This window comes from Mchenga conophoros, linkage group LG5, assembly GCF_057382185.1.
Source record: "Mchenga conophoros isolate Kocher_MC1m ecotype Shallow Benthic linkage group LG5, M_conophoros_male_GT1.1, whole genome shotgun sequence".
NCBI classification, from domain to species: Eukaryota; Metazoa; Chordata; class Actinopteri; order Cichliformes; family Cichlidae; genus Mchenga; species Mchenga conophoros.
In genome coordinates, this window is record NC_140530.1 from 10,007,704 (window position 1) to 10,017,672 (window position 9,969).

General features: G+C 40.1%; 1 protein-coding gene across 1 annotated transcript in view; it reads right to left on the bottom strand.

Moving 5' to 3' along the window:
- Positions 1-9,721, bottom strand: part of LOC146573760 (caM kinase-like vesicle-associated protein) — a 61,942-nt gene extending 52,221 nt beyond the window's left edge. Inside the window, exon 1 of the mRNA XM_085273130.1 lies at positions 9,538-9,721. The gene's annotated coding sequence lies outside the window, so the exon portion shown is untranslated. The remainder of the gene's footprint in view (positions 1-9,537) is intronic.
- Positions 9,722-9,969: the final 248 nt, after the last annotated feature.

Here is a 9,969-nt window from a genome sequence, read left to right on the forward strand (position 1 = left end):
AAACATGTTTAGAGTTATTTCACACTTTTTTGTTTACTACATAATCCCATATGTGTTCATTCATAGTTTTGATGCCTTCAGTGACAATCTACAATGTAAATAGTCATAAAAATAAAAATAAAGAAAGACCATTAAATGAGAATGTGTGTCCAAACCTTTGACTAGTAGTGTATATATATCGATAGGCTCATTATAGTAAGATAATAACTTAACTTGGTTAAAGCCTTGTTTACCCAACACTATCACTAACAATGTCTTCCTTGTACTTAATGTTAAATAAGAAGAGATTTTTGCCAAACATACTGAACACATATGCACACACAGACGGGGTAAATCTGTAACCTATGAGCTGATGATACAGTAACATAGTGCAACACACTTACTGGCTCAGAGGAGTCCTTTGTAAATGACTGGAAAAGCACTACTTCTACATGTGCTAGTTAAAAAAACCTCCTGGTCTATAGCATTTGAAATTGATGCCACAACTTTAATTATAAGCAGATATAAACACATAACGCCAACTATGGGAAAGCAGCAGCACACTAATGCTTTGTTACATTGTATTGCAATTGTAATAACTTGCCCACTGAAATAGAGCAGACTCTACCGATAACGCTCATGTAATGTGGCTAAAAGCTTCTGAAGAGTTGCAAAAAGGCCCTTGAGGTTAAAACACTTCTTCTTCCGGTGGCACTTTTTTGAACATGTACGGCAGATTTAAGTATTCTCGTTGCTGTTGCTATGTATCAGAGTCCTTTAAAAGGATGCATGCTTCTTGACATGTGGCTCTCTTTTAATAATGCTCTCATGACGACAATGTTCCTGGCAGAAACAACATGCAACTGTTGAGGCACAACAAAGCCAGTCTGAAGTGACTGACTCATTTAATTCTATGATGGTTGGTGGCAAGTGAATGTATACGAATGTGTGCTGGGAAAACAGGAGCGGGTACACTAAAAACCCATGGGGTCAGTCCTCCTATGCTTGCTTGGCCTTTTTTGGTATAAGTTAAGAACAGGCTAACTGCAAAAAAACCCTAGAAATGGTGCTTCTTTACCTCCCACGTGAATGAAGAAAGCCTACCTCTGTGGCCTTTCTCCAGTCAGTAGTAGCTGTCTGTACCTAAATATACTTTCCTCTCTTTTCTTGCTTGGTCTAGGCAGTGATACAGTTAATCTCCTCTCTGTGTGCTGCTGCGCTCCATAAGAAGAGAATGAAAGGGAGAGAAATATATACACGCTGAGAAAACAAGCAGGGAGGAGTGGCGAGGGGCCAGGTGACTCAGAACATGTGACAGGGGGGTCATTGCGGTGGGAGGCAGTGAGATGAATGACTGAGGTGTGAATCCGAATCGCTAATGGAGGCATCCACCCCCACCAACCCCTCTCTTCCTGAAGTCTGCGATTAGCTCATCTCCAGCCTAATGTCAGGCTACAGGGCTTCATCTTTTGAGCCAGGCGTTTGAATATTCCTGTTTTAATGTGAGAATCTGCAAAATTTCCAGATCTTCTCTGTGGTATTTGTTTATGCAACAGAGAAAACCAGATAAAGTGCATACATGGAAATTGTTCATTTCTGCTTTTCACGGGCTGTTTTGATGTACGACGGCTTGACCATTTTGCTTTATGTAAAATCTGAAACGCTTCCTTTTCACACTTCAGCAGCTAATCTGACCATTCACTCTGCCTGTTGTTAGTTGCCTTGGTTACACAGTCAGTGTGGCATCATAGTACAGTACCGATCCTGCTCAATGCAGAGAAGCGCACTGAGCAGAAGGGTGTGTGTTGCACGCTGCATATTACTAAAATTGGAAGACTTTTTTTTTCATCTTTTGGATGTCCAAGACGTTTGTTTATGTCACCAAACATCGAGTAGAGATAAAATATTCATGTACATTACAGCGCAGATAAGTGCTTCTGTTGTTGCCTTTCGTGCAAGAAGAGCAGGAACAGTTGTTTTGAATGATTTTTTTATTAGATCTGCTCATTCAAGTCTACCACCTGCTCCCTCGGCTCAGTTTCCCTCCTCCCTTATCTGTAGTCGAGTGGGATTCATTCAATGTGAAGCTTCTACTTCTTATTAAAGAAGGAGGTTGTCAAATTAGCAAAGGATACAAATTTGCTCAGATATGGGACAGACTGAGACAAAACTACTGTCTGAAATCTTGGAATATGGCTGAATCCATCAGGATGTCATAATACAACAACATGTATGAAGGATAGATGGGTCTTTTGCAGTGATGATCTTAGAACTAACACCTAAATGTGCAGTCCTGTTTGGCATATCGAAACTTATTGTTGAGTTCGGCTCATTGTTTACCTAAACACACTGTTTTGGGCCATTGTTAGCAGTCCTACTGTTCCACTGTTCATGAACGTCTAAATTTAGATTTACTTTAAACTTTTAAATGGAAAAACAAAGATCTAATTGTAGCGGGAAATAAACATAAACACAAGATCAACCCAAACCAATCTAATACCAGAGAAAGAGAGCTGATAGCTGGGATATGTGCTGCAAAGCCAGTTCGGGATATCCTGGGTTTTATTCAACCCAAAATTCACAGTCCCATTAAGCGGTGTCATGAGGGTGTTTTCAACTCTGTTTGTGAACCCAGGTGTTCTGAATCTAACTGTGAGAGGTGAAATAGGCAAGTGTAGCTGTGTATTTCTCTCAAGAACTCAAAGCTATATGCTGCATACAAAGCCACGAGAGAAAACTGGCAAAACTGTTCCATCAATAGGGCACAAGGAGAGCATCTAACAATAATTACACTTGTGTATTCCAGTGATTAAATATGTTGCTTTGATATATTCTTGTAGTGCGTAAGTCAGTTTTAGCCTCATTCTTTGTGCTGGAATCCTGACAGTATTAAATGATCCTGGGAGCTTAATATATAGTCATAATTCAAAACAGTATGAAGGCTTACTTGCAGATCTTATAGTGTCAACAAATGCAAGGCTTTAAAGCTCTAATCACTCTGTCTTTTAGGATTATATCACCATACAAAGACCTTTAGAGCAATGAAATGGCAGCTCCCAATGCTGAGAATTTATTTCTTTTATATAAGATAAGTAGGCGCTCATCAGGGAAGGACACTTTTTTTAAAAAAAAATTTGTAAGAGCCCCTCTCACAAGCTGTCCACCGTGCTTCACTGGATCTTCTATGCAAGGCGGTGCTTTTATATGCATTGATATAAATCACTGCACGATATAAATCATCTCGCACATAACTTTTCTTGAGAAGGTTGTGTCGTCTTAAACACTGAGAATAAGGATAACAAGGTTAATAAGGATATCAGCCGTTAGATGACTTTCTGTTTTGCTTCTAAAAGTAAAAAGCTAGACTCCACCCACACAAGATAGGCAAACATGTACATTTAGCACCTAAAAAGAGTGCTAATTTCCTCAAGAGATCAGAAGTAAGAGAGGTGATAGTGGGCTTTTTTAGTGGTTTTAGGTTTCTGTTCTGTAACTTCCTTTTATAGTCCTGAACTATCACTTGAGCATCACCCCAAGCTTTTGGCTTTGGCCCTCTGCATCTGGGGTCCTGTTTTTCAGGCCCTCCTCTCCTGTGGTTCATTATACAGCTTTTTATGAAATTGCGTAACAGCTTGGTGTCAACTGTTTGCTTTAGCTTTCTCTCTCAAGGTGACATCTGGTCAGTGTTGTGTTCACAACCAGTTTCCAGGGCCCCCAAAGTGGTCAACAACCCCTCAGATAACCCAGGTTTAATGCTGTGTTTTATTGAGGCAATAAAGATAATGGCAGCTGCATACAACTAGCCAATGCCAAGCTATTTAAACAACAATTAAAAAACAGAATCCTACTTCCATTTGGAAATTACTAATTTGAGAATATACAATGAGACAATAGTGATTAAGCCTGCAGTTCACGTATGATTGAAGTTGCCTCCTTTAGAAAAAACAAAATCCTTGCCCTCCTTTAACATTTCTGATTTAATTGCACACTGTCTTAAAAGCTGCCAGCTCTATCACCGAGCCTTTCCTCCCCATTCTCCTCTTTTCTGCCAGAAGCCAAAGCCGCAGTGTTACACTTCTGAAAACTGCAAACTGACAAATCTGAGCTTGTCATCTTGCTTGAAATCCAGAGCGAAGTCAGAAAACACACACAGACAATACAGCCTGCTCAAGCTGAAATACGCCTCCGTTTGAAGGTGTCTAAAAAATACTTTCTATCCCTCAGGCTGAATTCAGACTCTCATTAAGTCCTGATTCAGGGGGCAACTCAAGGCACATCTCTGCCCACGTGACCATGGTGACAAACGACCAGAGCGCCATTGATTGTAGTCACGCAACAGCCCCGTTGTATTCAGGTCCTGTCATACAACTTTAATGAAAACAGATTGCCCCTGTCCTTCAACTGTGCAACATGCAACAGGGACCAGAGCCACATGTAGGCAAGACAGTATTAAAAGAGACAGAAAAACCAATAACATTCCTCATGCGCAGAACACAACAAACATGAAAGTGCTTCATTTTTTTGTCCCAGATAATAATCTTGTTACATCGACAGTAGTTTTTTTATTTAACTGATTTCGGAAGTTAAAAGGAAATATCGCTAGAAATTTCAACACATTTCATCAGCGTTTTGTTCTATAGGGCAGAAACATACTGCAGACATGCACTGATGTGCAAAATGTCAACGTCTAAATTTTCTTTAGACCCTCAAATATTAATGGAAACAACAATTTGTTTCAAGATGCAACACCACAAATCAACATCGCTTTAAGCCCCCTTTTTCTTCTCACTACTGTGAATGAGAAAATAACAGAGCAGGCAAAGTAGGGTGACAAACTGCCAATGACAGCAATAGGTAGCCTGTTACTTCTAATGCAGTGTGAAAAGGAGGAGATGTGCCAGATCAGGACCACACCAACGTCACTGCCTGATTTTTGCATAAGCAACTCACTTGCGGATGAAAATGTCAGACAACGGCAGAGCGAATCAATCCTGAGGTGAAATATTAATCTGCTTCAATTTAAAATTCCCCTTTAAATTTTCTATTTGTGGATGGCCAGGCAGCGTGGCTCTTTGAAGCTTCGTGGTGCTGTGGTAACCCTTCCTCTAAAGATGAGGTTTGAGGATAGAAACAACTCCTTCCTGCGTGATTTCCACATGGACACACTCTCTCAATTTATAAGGCTCTTAATTGTTTCCTCTCCGTAAACAGAGCCGGCAGCGTGACATGCTACAACACAACCACGCTCCGTGTCTTCCCCTGGTACGACCCATAATGACTCATGTCAACAACTTGTCCCAAGTGCCTGCAGAGAAAAAACCAGCCTAATAAGAAAGCAGCGGTGAGAGACTGACAATCCACAGCTGATCTGCTCTACAGAGCATGCACTGGCATCTTTCTTTTTTTCTTTTCCCATCAGCTTCCGCCTCCCTCACAACACCAAATTACAAAACACGTTGCAGTAAATAAGCAGAGCTGCAATACCAAGGAGAGAAACAAACAAAGCATCTTAAAAAAGTAAAGGTGAGAGTAAACAATGATCCATGCGAGGCACTGCACAGTCAGTGGTGTGTGGAAGTTGAAACATGGACAAAAATAGTTTCCTGATACATATTGCATGTGCAACTACAGCCTGTAGCTCAGTGCTGTGGAAGTATCATTATACTGAACAACTCTTGAGGCGTGCAGATGTCAGAGCCTATTTTACAGCCTCTGAAAACTTGATCTCTGATATTAGACTAGGATCTCACAAGTAAAAAGACATTAGCTGAGGCAGATTTCACAAAATATTTGAAGTTCCATTTATTATTATTGTTATTTTTTTTAATAAACTCATCTAATGCGTATCATTAGAGCTCTGTGGGTGTGGATTCATTGGATTTCACTGATTGTATATGAAACTTGGACGTAACTACTGTGACTTTTAAAGCCTTGGTCAGAGTAACTTGTAATCGTTGCATCTTAGTTTCTGAAGCCAGTCAAACCAGTCTGGACTCCAACATCATGTCATATGTAATAAGACTTGAAGAGATCAGGGAAGAGGTCTTTTGTGAGGAGTCTCTCACAGATTAGTAAGAATGTACTGAGTTCACTTTTCACAGAAGCTATGTCCATCTTTCATACAGGGTCTATGTGAAAAAGAAAAAGAACATAATTAGATTCTTAAATACTGGATTGATGCAAAAAGAGTTTTTTTGCATCTGCGTTTTCAAACAGTCGCCCAACTTCCCACTGGATAGAAGGACAGAGAAAAAAAATACATGAAATGTCCCGTGTGATTAAAAACAGAGGATGATGCTCAGTGCAGCTGACAGTCCACCTGACTGATTTTATATTTTATCGATTTTATACATCGGTGCACAATTCCAGACGCTGACTGTTGCATGCCACTCGTGAAAGTGATGATGGTCAATTCCACAGATGTATTTTCTTCTTCTGCTTTTATCAGCCTCCCAATGTATAATAATAAATCAGTAATAACATTTATTATTATAGCTGCTGTGATGTGTTTTAACAGTCAGAGGATGATCTGGAAGGCTGTTTGTATTGAAAATTCATTACTATAGGAGCTGTACCGTAGGAGCTTACAAGGATTCTGACAGTCAACCAGTAATGTATGCATACACTGTATGCTCAGTGTACTCATTTTAAATGCAACCTCCCTCTCTGTCACAAACGTGAGCGTCTTCTCTTTCATGTTGAGATTAGCAGCTTAATGTTAGATGCTGCATTGCGTGAGTGCTTAACAGCTGCCACAGGTATCACTGCAGGATTTTTTACTATAGCATACCCCTTATTTTCCTCTCACTCACTTGTCACAGTGGGGTATTGATTCACTGTAAATGGAGTGCTACAAGCACGGATACAGCAGCCGCTGTGCACTTAGTCTCTGACTTGATGGTATCACTTATTCCTGCTTGGCCGCTTGAGTCACGTGAGGCCAGCTTCGACTTCAATTTGATGGGTGGACAGGAGCCGCAGCAAAATTAGGAAAGCCGTCAAATGAAGCATATTAATTTAAACAGGGCACCCTGAATCAGAGATAATAGTGGCAGCATTTGCATACGTGGAAGTGGAAGTCAGCATGATTTATTTTGTTTACAGTATATGGTTTGCTGTGAGCATCACATCATATTTGCATGGCACCACATTTATGAAACTGAGGGTCTGCAGGCTGTTTGGAAATGGTTTCTAATGAGCAACAATGCATCATGCAATTTAATTTTCTCTCTGCTGAAATGTAGCATTTAATATGTTTGGCATGCTTATTAAGTCTAGAAAAATATTTTTTTAAGTGAAATAAACAGTTTAAATGGTAAAAATGTGTATCTATGAGGCATACCTCACATCTGTGTTATGTAAAGTCAATACAACAGTCAGCCTCTGCAGTGGCTGAGTATCCACATGCCTTTTGATTCCGCTCTTCAAAAGGAGAGACCGCACTCACACGCTACAGTCCTCATAAAAACAGCCCGTCCCATCTCTTATTACTCTATCTCTAACCCTGCCACACTCGGTGGATGTTTCTTCTGACTTAAGTCATTAAACTCCCCTCGCCCACTATGTTTATTTTCTCACAACATTGAAAACAATGTAATGAAAAATACCACACTGGGAGCATCTGTGTAAGCAGCACAGCCTCCTCCAAAATGAGCAAACTCCTCTGCTCCTCCTCATCACTGCATCACTGTTTCCACTTGTTAGAGCAGAAAAGAAATGCTATATATATATGATAATCTCACCGGTCCTCTGTGTGATATCTCACTGCAGTACATACCAATTTATGTACCAATATTGTGGCTCACTCTGTGTTCAGATCTACACACAGTACAGGCGCTCAGCACAACTCAGCTTTTTATGTTGGTCTTGCACATTAGTGGCTCTCAGCGGTCCCACAAAAATTTTAATGAGCACAAATAAACTATCTCAGAGACAAAGGATACAGTGTAATATTACATAATTGAATGTGCTGCAGTACTTTGAGAAAAAGCACAGATTTGAATGAGCAAACCTCGTGAAAGTGATCCCACAGCTACTTCTACAGACCAGGGGAACCAGCTCTGCTCTTCTCCCAATTATTTCTATTAATTAGCAATGTTACTGTTGTCCTCGTAGATAAACCAACAATAACAGATTCGTACATTTGCATTTGCCTTTTTCAAAACAGTCGCTGCACCTTCCACATCTATATTGTGCCAGAAGCTCACGCAGAGTCAAGAGCAGTTGCAATGCAAAGTTGGAGCAGCTCTCTCCCCGGAGATCTAATTGTGTACAAATTGCGAGGCTAGGTGGTAATCTGCTGCACTTTCCTGCTGCCACTGGGGCCACATGGGGTTAAGCGGAGGTCTGAACCTCTTCTGGGACTAAACAAATCATTACATACAGCTCACCAGTGCATCACCCTTCTTAAAGTACCTTAAGGACATGAGTTAATGATGAATGGCATGACTCTATAATGGAAATGCTGTAGTATTTATTTTCCTATGTAATTCTGAGTGTGACTCAATCATCTGGCAAGGGTATAGCTTCTATCCATTGCTAGCTGTTCTTGAGAGATCCTGATTTCAGCATAAAAAATAAAAAAATCTAAGATTTCCAACAAAACTAAACTTAATTGAATTAATACAAAGGTCATCAGTGCAATTTAGTGGTTTAAATTACCACTACCTAAAACATTTGCCCCTCATGACATATGTGAGGCATAATGAAAAACATGTCATTAAAACTTTTTGTTGATTAATTTGACCCGATTTGACCCGAACACGACAGGAAGGTTAAGTCAATTTTTTACATTCACATCTGGAAGTTTTCATCTGCTTCTGAGCAATGACAAAATGACTTAAGGTAAACCTCATTCAACAGCAGGTCTCAAAGGAACATTATTGACCTTTGACATGTCACCGTTTGCCAGCTTTTTTTCCCCACGGTGAAAGTTTGCTCTGCAGAGTGACAATCGCCAGCACCGATCGTTTTATGATTGAATTTATCTGGGTGATGTGAGAGCATCTCCTGCACGTTCAGCATCAGCACGTACTGTGCATGTGTTTGTGCCGGGGGAACCAGTGAAGATAGAGTGCTGTAATAAACTCTGGGAATAGAAACTAGAGTGAAACTTGCTGTTAAGAATAAATAAATAATTAAACAAGGATTGGAGGTGTTAAGGATTCCAGTTCATTCTTCTGTATTCTTATTATTGGCGGACTTCGTTACATATTCAAATCCAGTTTTCTTGTGGATGCGATCACTAATGAAAAAGTGGTAACATGTGGTAAAATGTGGATGTCACATGACTTCATTATATATATATATATATATATATATATATATATATATATATATATATATATATATATATATATATATATATATTAGTAACCAAAATCGTCAGGTTGCAATAGTCATTTTATTCAGCACATTCTACAGAACAAACCCAAATGTTTGGGTTTACTAAACAGATCGATAAAATAAAGCCTGTACGTGGTCGCTTTTTTTTTCTCTTTCACATTCCTAAATGTGGACGGCTATTCAGAAAAGAAAAAAAAAAACACCACAACTTACCTTGACTCCAAATTCCGCCACTAAACGTAGGATCCAGTGCCTGTCAAAGTCGGGTCTGTCCTCACTCCCCACTCCTATTACACTTTACGTCCCTGTGAAGTTCAGAGAAATAAAAAGTACTTCTACAGCCGATTCTAGCGCTCCTGCAGCCTGTGGTACTGTACCATCTGTTGTGCCCGTGTGCGTCGAGATCTGCACGGAGAAAGGAGGGGAGGAGGGGAGAAAAGGGAGCGAAGGGTCCGGAGCGCACGGCACAGCGAATAGGACACAGTGGGTACGGAGGAGGAGGGGGGGCGCAGAGACAGGAGTTAATCTCAGATATACTGATAAAACTAAGAAAAGCGGAAAGAAAAGAAGTAAATTAAAAGAAAAAAGGTGATTTTAGGGTTAAGCGAGTTGAGATGTCGCCTTCAGATAGGTTCACTCGTTTGT